Below are 18,087 nucleotides of genomic sequence, written 5' to 3'. Positions count from 1 at the left end.
GTATTTCCGCGTAACACGTGAGAGAATGCGGCGGAGGAGGAGAAGATTTAGTGTTTAACGTCCCGTCATTATCTCGCGCTTACCTTAAGCTGTGATCTTGCAGTGTTGATCACTTACATATGTTACGTAGGCAAGTGTATTCCCGAAATTTCACTACTCTACATTAAATATTTTTTGGTGTTGCAATTTTTTTCCATCGTGTAGTTAGAGAACCAGCTCGTGAAGGTAACGTCTTAGGCCTCCTAGCAACAAACAATTCTGAACTTATCGAATCAGTTAATATAGAGAAAGGTATCAGTGGTCATAAGGCTGTAATAGCAACGATGACTACGGGTTTTACAAGGAATTTTAAGAAAGGTAGGAAGATATTTTTGCTTGAGTTCAGCATCAGAATTCAGTGATGAGTACGAAGATGTGGAGCACAAATGGGAAAATTTCAAAAGCATCGTTCAATATTTAAAAAAAAAAAAAGCACTCCGTCTTCAGATCACGAGTGGCCTACCGGGACTATCCGACCGCCGTGTCATCCTCAGTGGAGGATGCGGATAGGAGGGGCGTGGGGTCGTTATGATGGTATTCTTGACCGAAGCCACTACTATTCGGTCGAGTAGCTCCTCAATTGGCATCACGAGGCTGAGTGCACCCCGAAAAATGGCAACAGCGCATGGCGGCCTGGATGGTCACCCTTCCAAGTGCCGACCACGCCCGACAGCGCTTAACTTCGGTGATCTCACGGGAACCGGTGCATCCACTGCGGCAAGGCCGTGGCCGCCATCGTTCAATCTGCCTTAGACAAATATGTCCGAGCAAGGCCTTGAGAGATGGGAATGTCTCAGTGTTGTTGAATAGCCGTGTCAGAAAACTGCTACGTAAACCAAGAGAGCTTCATCATAGACTCCAGAGAAATGAAAACCTAGCTGACAAACAAAAGGTGAACGAAGCGAAAATGAGCGTAAGGAGAACAATGGCAGAAGCGTTCAATGAGCTTGAAAGTAAATTTTGTCAACCGATCTGAGTAAAAACCCTGATAAGAAGCATAAAAGTCTTATGTAAAATCAGTAAGCGGTTCAAAATGCTCTGTTCATTCACTCAGTGACTGTACAGGCACCGACACGTAAGATAACAAGGGAGAAAGCCGAAATACCGTATTAGAGCTTCCGAAACTGCTTCAACATGGCAGATCGTAGCACGGTTCCTGCTTTCAATCGTCGTATGAACGCCGAAAGGGCAGATATTGAGATGTACGCTCAAGAATAATGACTTTTTGGGGAACTAAAATTTTGTCTATAAAAATCAACATGGATTCCGCAAACAGAGATCTTCCAAAACTCAGCGTGCTCTGTTCTTCCATGTTATCCATAGCGCTGCAAACAACGGCTGTGTTCCCTGACTTCAGGAAGATATTTGACTGCCGTTTATTGAAAACAAGTATGAGTATGAGGTTATCGAGTATCGGACCAAATTTGCGACTGGATTTAAGACTTCCTTAATGATAGAACTGCGGTTACCTGTAGGAAAGTAGCAACTCCCGAAGACAGTATCGATTTTTAGAATGACCTGCAGAGGATTCATGAATGGTGCAGGCGCTGACAGTTGACCCTGAACGTGAATAAATGTAACATATAGAGCATACACAGCAAAAGTGCAACTACACTATTGATGACGAACTGCTGGAAACAGTATCTGCCGTAAAATATCTAGGCGTAACTATCCAGAGCTACCGTAAGTGGAACGACTACATAAAACAAGTAGTAGGAAGACCAGACACCAAACTGAGATTCGTAGGAGGAATCAAGGAAATGAACCTCATTCCCGAAGGGAGTGCTTACACGGTGCTTGTTCGACCGATTTTTGAGTACTGTTAATCAATGTGCGATCCCTACCATGTAGAATTGATAGAAGATAGATTGATAGAGAGAGAGAGAGAGAAGGTGCAGGCGCTGACAGTTGACCCTGAACGTGAATAAATGTAACATATAGAGCATACACAGGAAAAGTGCAACTACACTATTGATGACGAACTGCTGGAAACAGTATCTGCCATAAAATATCTAGGCGTAACTATCCAGAGCTACCGTAAGTGGAACGACTACATAAAACAAATAGTAGGAAGACCAGACACCAAACTGAGATTCGTAGGAGGAATCAAGGAAATGAACCTCATTCCCGAAGGGAGTGCTTACACGGTGCTTGTTCGACCGATTTTTGAGTACTGTTAATCAATGTACGATCCCTACCATGTAGAATTGATAGAAGATAGATTGATAGAGAGAGAGAGAGAGAGAAGGTCCAACGAAGAGCGGCGCGTTTCGTCACGGACTCCTTTAGTCGGGCTCGAGAGCGTTACGGAGATGGGCAACAAATTCCGTTGGCGGATGTTGCAAGAGAGGCGTTGTGCACCATGGACAGGTTTACTCTTGAAATTTCCAGAGAACACTTTGCCGGAAGAGGCGGGCAACCTATTATTCCCTTCCACATCCAACTCACGAGGTGACTACGACGTGAAAACTCGTGAAATTAGAGCCAATACAGAGGTTTACCGAAGATCATTCTTCCCGCACGCCATTCTCGAGTGGAACGGGGAAGGGGGGGATCAGTTAGTTACGTTCGCCACACGCCGTTACGTGGCTTGATGAGGTTGATGTAGATATAGATATACAGGGCTATTACAAATGATTGAAGCAATTTCATAAATTCACTGTAGCTCCATTCATTGACATATGGTCACGACACACTACAGATACGTAGAAAAACTCATAAAGTTTTGTTCGGCTGAAGCCGCTCTTCAGGTTTCTGCCGCCAGAGCGCTCGAGAGTGCAGTGAGACAAAATGGCGACAGGAGCCGAGAAAGCGTATGTCGTGCTTGAAATGCACTCACATCAGTCGGTCATAACAGTGCAACGACACTTCAGGACGAAATTCAACAAAGATCCACCAACTGCTAACTCCATTCGGCGATGGTATACGCAGTTTAAAGCTTCTGGATACCTCTGTAAGGGGAAATCAACAGGTCGGCCTGCAGTGAGCGAAGAAACGGTTGAACGCGTGCGGGCAAGTTTCACGCGTAGCCCGCGGAAGTCGACGAATAAAGGAAGCAGGGAGCTAAACGTACCACAGCCGACGGTTTGGAAAATCTTACGGAAAAGGCTAAAGCAGAAGCCTTACCGTTTACAATTGCTACAAGTCCTGACACCCGATGACAAAGTCAAACGCTTTGAATTTTCGGCGCGGTTGCAACAGCTCATGGAAGAGGATGCGTTCAGTGTGAAACTTGTTTTCAGTGATGAAGCAACAATTTTTCTTAATGGTGAAGTGAACAGACACAATGTGCAAATCTGGGCGGTAGAGAATCCTCACGCATTCGTGCAGCAAATTCGCAATTCACCAAAAGTTAACGTGTTTTGTGCAATCTCACGGTTTAAAGTTTACGGCCCCTTTTTCTTCTGCGAAAAAAACGTTACAGGACACGTGTATCTGGACATGCTGGAAAATTGACTCATGCCACAACTGGAGACCGACAGCGCCGACTTCATCTTTCAACAGGATGGTGCTCCACCGCACTTCCATCATGATGTTTGGCATTTCTTAAACAGGAGATGGGAAAACCGATGGAACGGTCGTGGTGGAGATCATGATCAGCAATTCATGTCATGGCCTCCACGCTCTCCCAACTTAACCCCATGCGATTTCTTTCTGTGGGGTTATGTGAAAGATTCAGTGTTTAAACCTCCTCTACCAAGAAACGTGCCAGAACTGCGAGCTCGCATCAACATTGCTTTCGAACTCATTGATGGGGACATGCTGCGCCGAGTGTGGGAGGAACTTGATTATCGGCTTGATGTCTGCCGAATCACTAAAGGGGCACATATCGAACATTTGTGAATGCCTAAAAAAACTTTTTGAGTTTTTGTATGTGTGTGCAAAGCATTGTGAAAATATCTCAAATAATAAAGTTATTGCAGAGCTGTGAAATCGCTTCAATCATTTGTAATAACCCTGTACTGTAGTTCCATTACAGCCTCGCAGCGAGAGCAGCACACTCACGATCTTCGTGCTTCCTCTGTGCTGGGACGAGAACATCACTTTAAGATTCCAGGTTGATGGGGATTTTTAAGATTCCTACGTTCTGCTTTGATGCGGCAAGATGCAACTTGGTCCACTACACATCCTGGTACTCCATCACAAGTGCCGATAGTTACGTGTCGTCTATGGTAAAAAAGAGAAGGGAATCACAAACACACTTGCTCTGACGACTAAATTACGTCGTATTTAGTAGAAACGACAGTGTATTTTTATTTACGTAAGCGTTTAGCGGTGGACTGCTTTATGTCAAAAGATTTCCGTTGATATGGCCTCCAGGACAGGCTCAGCCTAGAGGTTAGTTGTTGTAGTCTTCAGGCAGAAGACTGACTTGATTCAGCTCTCCACACTAGTTTATTCTGTGTTACGCCAATCTTTTATCCTCATGTAACTACTACACACAATATACTCTTTAACGTGCGTTAAATATTCTAGTCTTTATCTGCTCATACTACTTCCCCTCTACTGTTCCTTCCAGCGCGAGGTTAGCTATTCCTGGATGTCGTAGGAGATATCCCAAAACCTATCCCTTCTTATGTTGAGGGTCACCAGTGGACTTCTTTCCTCATCTATTTTTCTATCATTTAGTACTTTGACTTTATTTCGTAACACCACAATTTCAAAAGCGTCCAGCTTCTTCTTCTCAAAATCTACGATGGCCCACGTTTCACTTCAATACAAAATTTTGCCTCAGACGTACACTTTCAGGAAGACCTTCTCCAGTTCCATATCAATACGCGATACAAGGAGAGCTCATTTACTGAAGATATCTTCCTGTGTCAGTCTTACTTCCTTGCTACAGCCTTCATGTGTAATGTCAAAGTCGTCGCCATGCAATTCCTGGTGCATAGAAATATGGTACGGGTGCAATCGATGTTGATGTAGCATTCTCAAACCGACGTTTTTGAGATCCCCGATTCTAGCGCAATTTGTCTGCTACTGATGAGCGGATTAGGCGCGACAGCAGCTAAAACACCTACTTGGGCATCATCATTGTGGCTGAACACTTCCTGTTTCCTTAAATAACTTAACTATCCGGCGAACGGTCCGGACGCTTGGATGATGTCGTCCAGGATACCGAGCTGCATACATAGCACACTCCTGTTGGGCATTTTGATCACAATAGCCATACATCAACACGATATCGACCTTTTCCGCAATTGGTAAACGGTCCATTTTAACACGGGTAATGTATCACGAAGCAAATACCGTCGTCACTGGCGGAATGTTACGTGATACCACGTACTTAATACGTTTGTGATTATTACAGCGCCATCTGTCACAAAGCGAAAAATGTGGTCCAACTAAAACATTCATATTTCTTTACGCATTACACGAATATGTAATAAAAAATGGAGGTTCCTAATTAAAAAAAACGCAGTTGATGTTCATTTGACCAATGGAAGCGCCATCTAGCGGGGCCAACCCTAGCGCCATCTGGTTTCCCTCTTCAAGCTAGACGAGTTTCGTTCTTTGTAGTTTTTTCGTTTGGTGCTTATTTCGTGAGACATTTGGCCCGGTCACTGTCAATGGACCACCTTGTATATATGGTAAAGTGATCAACGTTGGAGGTTCCATAAAGATTTTCGCGGATGATGCTGTTACAGAAAAGTGGCAACGCTATAAAATTGCAACGAAATACAGTAAGTCGTGCAAAGGATCGATGCTTGGTGCAGGGATTGATAATCGACTCTAAACACAAGAAATTAACGTGCACAAATAAGCTGAAAGTCGCATTACTGAGTGATTACACAATTTTAGAAAAATCACTGGAGACAGTAACACCCATAAATTATTTAGGAGTATTCAAATCGAACGATTTAAAGTAGAGCGACCACATAAAACTAATCGCACGTAAGGCAGATGCCATATCTGTATTAGGTAGAAGAATCGTCAGGAAATGTAGTCTACCCACAAAAGACGTAGCTTACAAAATCCTCATTCGACCAGTACTTCAGTATTGCTCGCCAGTCTGGGATTGGTACAAAACAGGATTGATAGAGGATATAGAGATGAGCCAAAGAAGAGCAGCGCACATAGTCACAGGTTCATTTAGTTAGCATGAAAGCGTCGCAGAAACGGCCAGCCAACTCCAGTGGCAGACACCGACCGAGGTGGTGCAGACTCGAGTTCCGGAGGACGACGGTTCAAATCCTCGTCCGGGCATCCAGATTCGTTCGTAAGCCCAACTTGTGCTCTGCTGCCAATGAGACGTTAAACTCTAATCTTCCTTGCTTCCACTCGCAGACGCTGGAGTAGAGGCGTTTTGCATCACCGTCTGTGTCACTGTTTTGGTTCTGAGAGAGTATGCTCCAAAAAGAGTCAACGAATATATCGCTTCCTCCCACGTATGTCTCGCAAAAAGAGTATGAAGGTAGAATGAGAGAGATTCTAGCTCACACGAAGACTTACCTCCAATCACTCTTCCCGTGAACCATTCGCGATGGGACAGAAGAAGGTGAAAGTGGCAGTGGCATAAGAAGTCCCCTCCGCCACACACCGTATGGTTGCTTGTGGAGTATAGATGTAGATGTAATCAAGTCGTTATTGTCCTTTCTAACATTCTCCATCACATTCGTCTTTGTTTTGGTTATCGTATGGCAGTATTACGTACTGACCATTATGTCCATTTCTTTCGACGCGTGTTCCAGGTTTTCATTATGGACGGACAGCGTGCTGAAAGCTTTATCGGTCTTATTACACTTTTTTGAGCAACAGTTGTTACATTCGTCGCCCAATAATGTGCTTGCACCATACGCAGTAGCATCACATGATGTACATTACAGATCACAAAATCTATGACTGTTTAGAAAATATCCGACCGTACTTGCTATTGTTGAAAGCAATAATTACATCTGGGAGCGCGCTCTCTCTACCGGTCGCAGGCTATGAAAACCTCCTAACTCCATTTGTCTGTGAAAATCTCGTAATTCCAGTAACCAGTATCTCCATTATAAAACAGATTTGAAAGTGCCTGAATTTTTCTGCTGGACTTCTACTATATGTTACACACTAGCAACATTATTTGTATCACTTTATACATTTTTTAACCAGTAGCTACTATGGATGTTTACAGGCACACAATTACTAAGGGTTGGGGGTCCTCTCAGACCGCCTTTTTATTTTTATGTATGAAACCACTATTTTTGTGAATATATATTTTCATGACTTCCTGTTGTTCGTTACACTATTTGGAAACAGACTTTATGGAAATTTGGATTTTTTTAACAAGGCGGAATTTAAAACACTCTGAAAACTAAAACACAAAACAATTTGCAATTTATTTTTATTTTATGCATTACTAAAATACAATATAACTGCATGGAAAAACACATTTCAGTTATGACAGATTGTATTTGGAATCAGCTTTGAGTTGACTACTCATCATTTCAGCCTTAGAACGATTATTCCAGCCCATAATTCTGCCAAGAGAGAAATTTCGCCAAATTTTTATTTTAAAAATCAAGAACCTCATCTACTCTTCTGAGACCCTGAATAAAACTGTAATTGCTTCCAGCTTGCGTACATTTCACGCAGACCCTCCTGCAATCCTCCAACCAAATCGGACCACCGACACGGATATCTTGTTTTCCACATCAATTATGGACAACAAAAGGCTGGTGTATTTCGTTTTTCAAAAAACTATTTCTGTATTTGAGGTTCATATCTAAAAAACAACAAGTTTTCTCAGAGACTTTTCGAAATCTGTTGCAGTCCAGGCAGCTGCAAGACAATGTTGAGTTTCCTTGTTCTTACATTCGTTAGCGGCTTCTGTTTTCTCCCTCGAAAATATCCCTCTGCTCTTACCGAAGAAGTACGCTTCTCCATTGTCATTACCTGTCACATCTTCATCACTTTCAGTTTCCTTCTCCAGGGTTAAGAAATCGTCTTTGCTTCTCCTGTAAAATTTAACAAAATTGTGTTACGAGATTTTAATTGCCTACCATCGCTATCTTTGTAGACGTACGTAGTACGCATGTCTAAACTTTTCATAATGGCAGAAACAACCTATTGCTGGCTAGCGCTGAAAAGTGAACACGAATTAACGGTAGTCATAGGATTTTTTGTTGTGTGCAAAATCACAGAAAAATTGGAACACAGTTATTGTATCAAATTTTCTTTTAAGGTTGGCAATCCTCAAGTTGAGAAAATCCACGAGATTCGACAAGTAGAAGCAATCTACATCTACATCTACATCTACATCCTTACTCAGCAAGCCACCTGACGGTGTGTGGCTGAGGGACCCTGAGTACCTCTATCGGTTCTCCCTTCTATTCCAGTCTCGTATTGTTCGTGGAAAGAAGGATTGTCGATATGCATCTGTGTGGGCTCTAATCTCTCTGATTTTATCCTCATGGTCTCTTCGCGAGATATACGTAGGAGGGAGCAATATACTGCTTGACTCTTCAGTGAAGATATGCTCTCGAAACTTTAACAAAAGCCCGTACCGAGCTACTGAGCGTCTCTCCTGCAGAGTCTTCCACTGGAGTCTATCTATCATCTCCGTAACGCTTTCGCGATTACTAAATGATCCTGTAACGAAGCGCGCTGCTCTCCGTTGGATCTTCTCTATCTCTTCTATCAACCCTATCTGGTACGGATCCCACACTGCCGGCCGAAGTGGCCGTGCGGTTAAAGGCGCTGCAGTCTGGAACCGCAAGACCGCTACGGTCGCAGGTTCGAATCCTGCCTCGGGCATGGATGTTTGTGATGTCCCTAGGTTAGTTAGGTTTAACTAGTTCTAAGTTCTAGGGGACTAATGACCTCAGCAGTTGAGTCCCATAGTGCTCAGAGCCATTTGAACCATTTTTTGATCCCACACTGCTGAGCAGTATTCAAGCAGTGGGCGAACAAGCGTAATGTAACCTACTTCCTTTGTTTTCGGATTGCATTTCCTTAGGATTCTTCCAATGAATCTCAGTCTGGCATCTGCTTTACCAACGATCAACTTTATATGATCATTCCATTTTAAATCACTCCTAATGCCTACTCCCAGATAATTTATGGAATTAACTGCTTCCAGTTGCTGACCTGCTATTTTGTAGCTAAATGATAAGGGATCTATCTTTCCTTGTATTCGCAGCAGATTACACTTGTCTACATTGAGATTCAATTGCCATTCCCTGCACCATGCGTCTGCTGCAGATCCTCCTGCATTTCAGTACAATTTTCCATTGTTACAACCTCTCGATACACCACAGCATCATCTGCAAAAAGCCTCAGTGAACTTCCGATGTCATCCAGCAAGTCATTTATGTATATTGTGAATAGCAACGGTCCTATGACACTCCCCTGCGGCACACCTGAAATCATTCTTACTTCGGAAGACTTCTCTCCATTGAGAATGACATGCTGCGTTCTGTTATCTAGGAACTCCTCAATCCAATCACACAATTGGTCTGATAGTCCACATGCTCTTACTTTGTTCATTAAACGACTGTGGGGAACTGTATCGAACGCCTTGCGGAAGTCAAGAAACATGGCATCTACCTGTGAACCGGTGTCTATGGCCCTCTGAGTCTCGTGGACGAATAGCGCGAGCTGGGTTTCACACGACCGTCTTTTTCGAAACCCATGCTGATTCCTAGAGAGTAGATTTCTAGTCTCCAGAAAAGTCATTATACTCGAACATAATACGTGTTCCAAAATTCTACAACTGATCGATGTTAGAGATATAGGTCTATAGTTCTGCACATCTGTTCGACGTCCCTTCTTGAAAACGGGGATGACCTGTGCCCTTTTCCAATCCTTTGGAACGCTACGCTCTTCTAGAGACCTACGGTACACCGCTGCAAGAAGGGGGGGGGGGGGCAAGTTCCTTCGCGGACTCTGTGTAAAATCGAACTGGTATCCCATCAGGTCCAGCGGCCTTTCCTCTTTTGAGCGATTTTAATTGTTTCTCTATCCCTCCGTCGTCTATTTCGATATCTACCATTTTGTCATCTGTGCGACAATCTAGAGAAGGAACTACAGTGGAGTCTTCCTCTGTGAAACAGCTTTGGAAAAAGACATTTAGTATTTCGGCCTTTAGTCTGTCATCCTCTGTTTCAGTACCATTTTGGTCACAGAGTGTGTGGACATTTTGTTTTGATCCACCTACCGCTTTGACATAAGACCAAAATTTCTTAGGATTTTCTGCCAAGTCAGTACATAGAACTTTACTTTCGAACATTGAACGCCTCTCGCATAGCCCTCCTCACACTACATTTCGCTTCGCGTAATTTTTGTTTGTCTGCAAGGCTTTGGCTATGTTTATGTTTGCTGTGAAGTTCCCTTTGCTTCCGCAGCAGTTTTCTAACTCAGTTGTTGTACCACAGTGGATCTTTTCCATCTCTTACGATCTTGCTTGGCACATACTCATCTAACGCATATTGTACGATGGTTTTGAACTTCGTCCACTGATCCTCAACACTATCTGTACTTGAGACAAAACTTTTGTGTTGAGCCGTCAGGTACTCTGTAATCTGCTTTTTGTCACTTTTGCTAAACAGAAAAATCTTCCTACCTTTTTTAATATTTCTGTTTACGGCTGAAGTCATCGATGCCGTAACCGCTTTATGATCGCTGATTCCCTGTTCTGCGTTAACTGTTTGAAATACTTCGGGTCTGTTTGTCACCAGAAAGTCTAATATGTTATCGCCAATGAGTATCAGACAGATAACGGAGTGGTACAACAACTTCAAAGATGGCCGCTCATCAGTGAAGAGTGAAGCACATTCTGGTAGGACGTCAACATCCGCAAATGAGGTTGTTATTGATCACGTGATGCGCCTGGTGATGCAGGAGAGATGAATCACAATCAGAGAACTTGGGGACGACATTAAAATTAATATTGGATTCCTCCATTCAATTTTAAAGGAACATTTGGACCTTAGGAAGATTTCAGCAAAACTTGTGGCAAAGTTGCTAACAACAGAGAAGAACCAATTTCGTTCGGAGATCGCACAGAGCAATCTGGATACTGTGAACAGTAATCCCAGCTTTCCTAATACAGTCATCACCGGTGATGAGTCCTGGGTTTATGGGTACGATCCAGAAACAAAGTTCCAGGCAACTTCCAGCATCCATCATCACCGAGACTCAAAAACGCGGGGCGAGTCCGCAGCAATATGAAAGTCGTGCTGGATCCAACGGCGTGGTCCATCGCTTCTAGTCCCCAGATGGTACTAATATCAATAAGGAGTAGTAACAAAAGATTATGAGCTGCCATCGTGAAGGACTGAGACACAAACGGCCGGATTTCTGGACAGCGGGCAGTCGGCATCCGCTCATCGATCTCAATTAATTCAGAGTTTTTTTGGCCAAACCCAACACGGCTGTGGTTTTCCAGCCTCTCTGTTCCCCTGACCTAGCACCGAGTGACTTCTGACTTTTCTCCTAACTGAGAAGCATTACAAAACGGACAGATTTCAGGACAGGGAAGACATTACGCAGAATTCGACGGAGCAGCTGCGCACCGTACCCGGAAGAGGATTTCCAGCGATGCTTCCAGAAGTACGAGCTGTAGCATTGGGAGAGGTGTGTAGACCGAGCGAAGTGGCGCAGTGGTTAGACACTGGATTCGCATTCGGGAGGACGACGGTTCAATCCCGCGTCCGGCCATCCTGATTTAGGTTTTCCGTGATTTCCCTAAATCAATCCAGGCAAATGCTGGGACGGTTCCTCTGAAAGGGCACGGCCGACTTCCTTCCCCATCCTTCCCTAATCCGATGAGACCGATGACCACGCTGTCTGGTCTCCTTCCCCAAACAACCAACCAACCAGAGGTGTGTAGAAGCTGAAGGAAACAACTATGAACGTGAGCAGTGACAAACAATTGTATTTGAATAAAGATAGATTTTATAAGTAGAAGTCTTATACTTTCTGGACAGCCCCCGTCCGTACCGTTTCACTCCAGTTTCTAATCGGTTTCTTCTGCCTGTCTTTATCCTCAGCTTTGCTGCCTTGTGTAAAGTGAGGTAAGGATTTTGGTCCTATTTATACCTCTCCGAGGCCTACACTACCAGAGTGGACGATACGAGACACGATTTCGTGGAGTACACGGAATCGGCGGAGGAAGCGAGAGAGGTTGCTGCATTATAAGCAGCGGCCGAGACGAGCGGACGCGGGACAATTTGTGTGGATGGGCGAGATAAGTAATGGGACGGTGCGCGCAGAGCGGAGGTAAATAATTTCTGAGGGATAAGCCGAGTTGTAATGTAACTTAGCCGTCTCCAATAAAGATGTTTTACGAACACACACACACACACACACACACATACGGTCCTGTTACCGAAGTTCTCGATGCGTGACTGTGGCGGCCTGGAAGCGGGGGGAGGGGACGGGAGGGGAAGCAGCGGACCCTAATTACCAGCCGAAGCTTCTCCCCCCTCACCCCCTCCAGACCCCCGCGTGATTGGTGGCCACGTGAGGCAGCCGGGCTGCGCCGAACAAAAAGAAGTAGCCTCGGCGGCCGGCCTAAAACAAACAGCGCCCTCTCCTCCGCCCCCTGGGGCTGCCCGGGCTTTACACGGGAAATCACTCTGGCTGCCTCGCTCCCTACAGGGACCGGGGACGCAAAAAACAACGGCGAGCCAGCCAGCCACAGGTCGGCATTCCAGCGGCTGCCTGCAGCAGCCGGCGGCCACGCGACACATTACCCTGCGCTAAGGACTCGCCAGTAGCGGAAATCCTACCCCACACTCGCCAGTATTAACCGGGGACATGGCTCCGACTATTGCGCTACGCTAGCAATGCTTTTACGAGCCAATTAGGCTGTGTTTTCGACAAAAAAGAACAAGTTGTGGTAGCACTCCGTAACTTGGGAGGACAACAGGCGGGCATTACTTCATTGTAGTTAGGTTCCTCTACATCTACGTGATCACTCTGCAATTCACAATTAAGTGCCTGTCAGGCTGTTCATGGAACCTTTAAGCCACGTCTCTACCGTTCCACTCTTGAAAAGCTCGCGGGAAGAAGGAACAGCCGGCCGGAGTGGCCGTGCGGTTCTAGGCGCTACAGTCTGCAGCCGAGCGACCGCTACGGTCGCAGGTTCGAATCCTGCCTCGGGCCTGGATGTGTGTGATGTCCTTAGGTTAGTTAGGTTTAATTAGTTCTAAGTTCTAGGCGACTGACGACCTCAGAAGTCGCATAGTGCTCAGAGCCATTTGAACCAGTTTTTCGAAGAAGGAACACTTAAATCTCTAAGTATTTAGTTGACGTTACAGCCTTTAGACTTGTGTGATTATCGCTTAACTCATATTTAGCAGATCCCTTTTTGTACTCGTGTGCATGACTTCACACTTTTCGTTATTTCGATTCAATTGCCGCTTTTGCACCATAGAGGTATCTTGTCTAACTCACTTTATACTGATGCAGAACGCTGATCATTTTAACTTAGACTCAAATGAACCGTTTCGCATAAAGCGTTTTCTTTTGTATTCAAATTAAGAATTATCATAAAATCTTCTACAACTAATCCTCCAGAGCTTCTATAAAAGACGTTTTGTTGCATAATCACCACGAAACTGGTAAGATTTTAATTATGCTGCAGATATTTAGACAGCATGTTATCATCTGGTAGGCCTGGACATAATAAATAATGAGAGCATGGAACTTAAAGAAGAAGAGACAAGTAGCATTAAAAGCTATACACTCATCCCTGGCCCGTTTTTTGTTGTCAAAACCATGTACAATTTTCATGTACATCAAACCAGAAACTGCATTATTACACAATTATCATAATACATTATTACTGGATAAAATCAAGTACCCTGTTAAAAGCAGTATGTCATAAATTCCAAAACCCCTTTAGCCTGTAACAACTGAAATGTAATGTGTTCAAATATCTACTGCAGAATGTTCTAAACTCTGTTATATAAAATAATGATTTGACTTAATTATATGAGGATAACATAAGATTTATTACCTTTTAATCAGATATGAACTGGTCGTTGTAGGCTGAAATCGATAGCCTGTCAACAATTTGTTTGTGATCATTGACTGTACGTCCTAGATAAGTGTCTTTACTCGTAACAACGTCGCAAGTTGTACAGTTTTTGTGAATAGTCTTTTACAATATATATGGCTAGTAGTTTTTGTAGCCTAAAAAGTATTTAAATTTTATTGCACTGTTTTCACAGGGTACTTTTTTGTTTTATCTCATAATTAAATTACATGTTATAGTAATCTAGTTTCTATTCTGATACAGTGTACGCCAAAATTGTATATAATAATGGCAACAGAAAAGGTGCGTTGTGAATGTACAGATTTTAATGCTACTTGCGAAGTACACTGATAGTTCGATATACACTTGTTCAGCATATACAATAGACTGAATATGGAGCCATAATTCAGTTGTATTCTGGATTTTAGGAGATCGTATTACACTCAAGGCATATTGTGACTCATTGTGAAAAGTAGCTGTTAGTGACATACAGCATCATGGTTCCATAGTATACAGTGCTTGGTTTACAGGGCCACATGCTTTCCTAGTGTCATATCGATATCTGACACTTTAAAATTGTAGCCATGTAGTGTACATCGTTTTAAATTTTTTTTAATGAAGTTCTTAGTGATATAACTGTTTATCGTATTACATAATTACATCTCTCTCTCATCTTTGTCCAGGTCTCCCAGACGATGACATACTGTCGAAAGTAGTAGCAATATAATTAAACTGTTAGCAGATTTTTGGCTGCTATACGTCCAGAAACATTTCTATACAATACAGCTCTGAATGTTTTCTAAATGCAGAGAACTGGTAGGTAATTTGCTGCTTGATATTTTATTTTAGTTTATAAGCTTATTTCGGTTTTATTGCCTTCATCAGCACATCTGCAAACGATAGCATTCATTTATAATTCACATAGTATATAATTTATACAGCGTTTTTACATTTGGTGCTGTTGTCACGTTCTGAAGTTGAAAATGGACATACGTCAACTTTGAATAAACTGTTATTGCTATCTGTAGTTGACGGATATAATTTTTTTCAATAACGCTTCAAACTTGTTCAATGCTTTGCTGTTGCACGTATACTATAATACTTTACTTATTATCTGACAGCTGTAGAAATTCAAGTTTGACAGTTAGTTGTTTACACAGAGGTATTTATGTTGCTGTGGGTCATGTATCTATAAAACTGTTATTGATGTGTTTATAATCTCTGGTGTTCTGATGATCTGTTGTCCGTACATAAAGTTTCAATTTTTTTAACTGTGTGTGCTTGAAATCAGTTTGTACGTTTAGTATATCGTAGGGATAATCCTTGTTGTGTGTATTTCAAATTCCTCCAAAATATTCATGATTGGACCTTTTGGGATTTTGTGCTGGATTTGTAGTGCATTTGAAGGAATTTGAACTATACATACAGATCAAGAAATATCCCTACGGTATACAAAATGAAAAAACTTATTTAGTATATAAACCTGGCGTGTGGACGGTCATAAGTTCGAATCTCGTCAATTGTAACAAGTTTTCTTTTATTTCTACGTCTAATCAAGAGACTTTCATTATTATTTTTATTCAGCTAATTGGTCTAAATGTAATTTTTCTTATTTCTAATTCTTTGCTGCGTGACTTTCATCACTGTATAGACATCTTTAATTGTTCTTTCCATCTTATTATTCTTTTTTCGTTTGAGGTCTACCAGTATCGCCTATGATCTGCAGACATGTCTCAAAGTCGACTGCTCATCGGCTGGTGACGCAGTTCGTGCAGCCAGTGTGAGGATAGTTCCAGGTAGAGAAGCTACAGTGTTCTTTTAGCGCTGAAACTGAATTTTTTCTGTCTTGAGTTTGCTCTTAGAAGTAAGTTTTAATCGCTGCAGATTGTCGACCGCCGTTTTCTCGGATACATTGCACATCACAACATAGTGGTTTGCTTAGGACATGAGTTTAAATTCAGGGCTGCTAAACACTTCGTCTGTCGCAGTTCGGTCATTGGTCGCTTAAAATTAGCTGTCGACAGAGGATGTCCCATTTCCGTCATACCTCCCGGCGGCCATTTGCGGCATTGCTTCGCGTTACACTTTAGCAGCAATTATGAAGGGACTCACCTAAAACATAGCAGTAGCCCGCAGCCGATGTGGTAAAACTTAGCGGCAAGTGAGAGACATCAACCATCAAGTAATTTTAATCGGTTTATAGTCATCGTAAAGATGACGTGATGAGTTGCAAACAGGCACAACGTGCTATACTTATAAAACTACCACAACAAAACAGATAACAGCATTATCTAATGTAAATACGAGGGTGAGTCAAATGAAAACCTTAAATTTGTAATAACAAATCGAAATTTCGCGCCGTTATCCTGCACGTCGGTAAGCGTGCTACAAACAGCGTGCAGAATGGCCTGTAGGTGGCAGCATAGTGCAGATGCACACATACCGTCGCAGTATCAGTATAAAGATGGCCACCCCACTTGCGACTTGCACCAGGAATTAACAGCGTTCTGTTATTCGGTTTTTGCGTAGTGAAGGTTTGAAACCTACTGAAAATCATCGACGAATGAAGGTTCAGTACGATGATGCATGTCTGTCACAGCAGCAAGTCTACGAATGGACTAGGAAGTTCGTAAATAGTGTGACTTCAGTAAAAGATGCTCCTCGTCCAGGTCAGGCACAACGAGTTGTGACTCCACAGAACATTGCAGCAGTTGAATCCACAGTGAATGAAAATCGCCGAATGGCACTGAATGACATTTGCAGCATGTTTACAGATTAGTCATGGGTCAGCACACCACATTGTGCATGATCTGCTCCAGTTTCACAAAGTGTCTGCAAGATGGGTGCCACGGCAGCTGACTCCTGAAATGAGAGAATGGCGTGTTGATGCTTGTGAAGAACTTCTTCGCCGCTTTGAACGAGGAAGTAATGGCTTCCTTGCAAGAATCGTTACTGGGAACGAAACTTGGGTTCACTTCCACCAACCGGAAACGAAGGGAGCGAGCAAGGAATGGCGCCATTCCTCATCACCAAAACAAAAGAAGTTTCGAACAGAACCATCAGCAGGGAAGGTTATGCTGACTCTCTTTTGGGACGAAAAAGGCTTCATTTTGGAGCATTACATGCCTAGAGGGACCACTGTCACCAGTGCATCATACACAAATCTCCTAAAAAATCAGTTGCGGCCTGCAATCAAATCAAAGCGACGTGGATTGCTGTCAGCAGGTGTCCTTTTGCAACATGACAATGCAAGGACCCACACTGCCCGTACAACAGTTGCAATAATCACAGACCTACATTTTGAGTGTCTGCCTCATGCACCATACTCACCAGACCTTGCCCCAAGTTCTATATGTTTGTATCACTCAAAGACGCAATGGGAGGAAAGAAGTTTCGTTCTGATGAAGAGGTACGTCACGCAATGCATGAGTGGTTGCGCAGACTACCAAAAGATTTTTTTCTAAAGGAATTTATGCACTTTGTAAGCGCTGGAGGACTTGCATTGAGCGTGGGGGAGATTGTGTTGAAAAGTGATACAGTTTTGTACCACTTCTGCACAATAAATAATATTTAAAAAATATTTAAGGTTTTGATTTGACTCGCCCTCGTATAACTGTGCAATTAACTTACTTTCCAAGTTAGCATGGGAGGCCAAATTTTCAGCTTAGCATTTAAGCCCAACATTTCGTACCTCAACTATTAAATTAAAATATGATTTGACTCGCCCTCGTATAACTGTGCAATTAACTTACTTTCCAAGTTAGCATGGGAGGCCAAATTTTCAGCTTAGCATTTAAGCCCAACATTTCGTACCTCAACTATTAAATTAAAATAGTTTCATTCTTTTATCCCTGGGTCAAAGTTAAACACTATTCTAGTCAAAATTAAAACTGATTTTGTGTGCGTGTGTGTTCTATTACTGTTACCCTCGTAAGAATGCGTTAATAAGGGTCACCAGCCTCGTTTTGATCTGCGCGATAGTGTTACAATTGTCACACTCCAAGAGCAAAGATAAAAGTACTGTAGTTATCTACTTGCACTCAAAATGAATCCAGATCCTACAAATAGGCTGCACAATGTAC

The 18,087-nt window shown here is 42.9% G+C and overlaps 1 pseudogene; it reads right to left on the bottom strand.

Moving 5' to 3' along the window:
• Positions 1 to 652: 652 nt before the first annotated feature.
• On the bottom strand, positions 653 to 770 carry LOC126229582 (5S ribosomal RNA; annotated as a pseudogene).
• Between the last annotated feature and the right edge of the window lie 17,317 nt (positions 771 to 18,087).

Source organism: Schistocerca nitens, unplaced genomic scaffold, assembly GCF_023898315.1.
Source record: "Schistocerca nitens isolate TAMUIC-IGC-003100 unplaced genomic scaffold, iqSchNite1.1 HiC_scaffold_375, whole genome shotgun sequence".
In the NCBI taxonomy this organism is placed as follows: domain Eukaryota; kingdom Metazoa; phylum Arthropoda; class Insecta; order Orthoptera; family Acrididae; genus Schistocerca; species Schistocerca nitens.
This window is presented reverse-complemented; position numbering and strand designations above follow the sequence as displayed.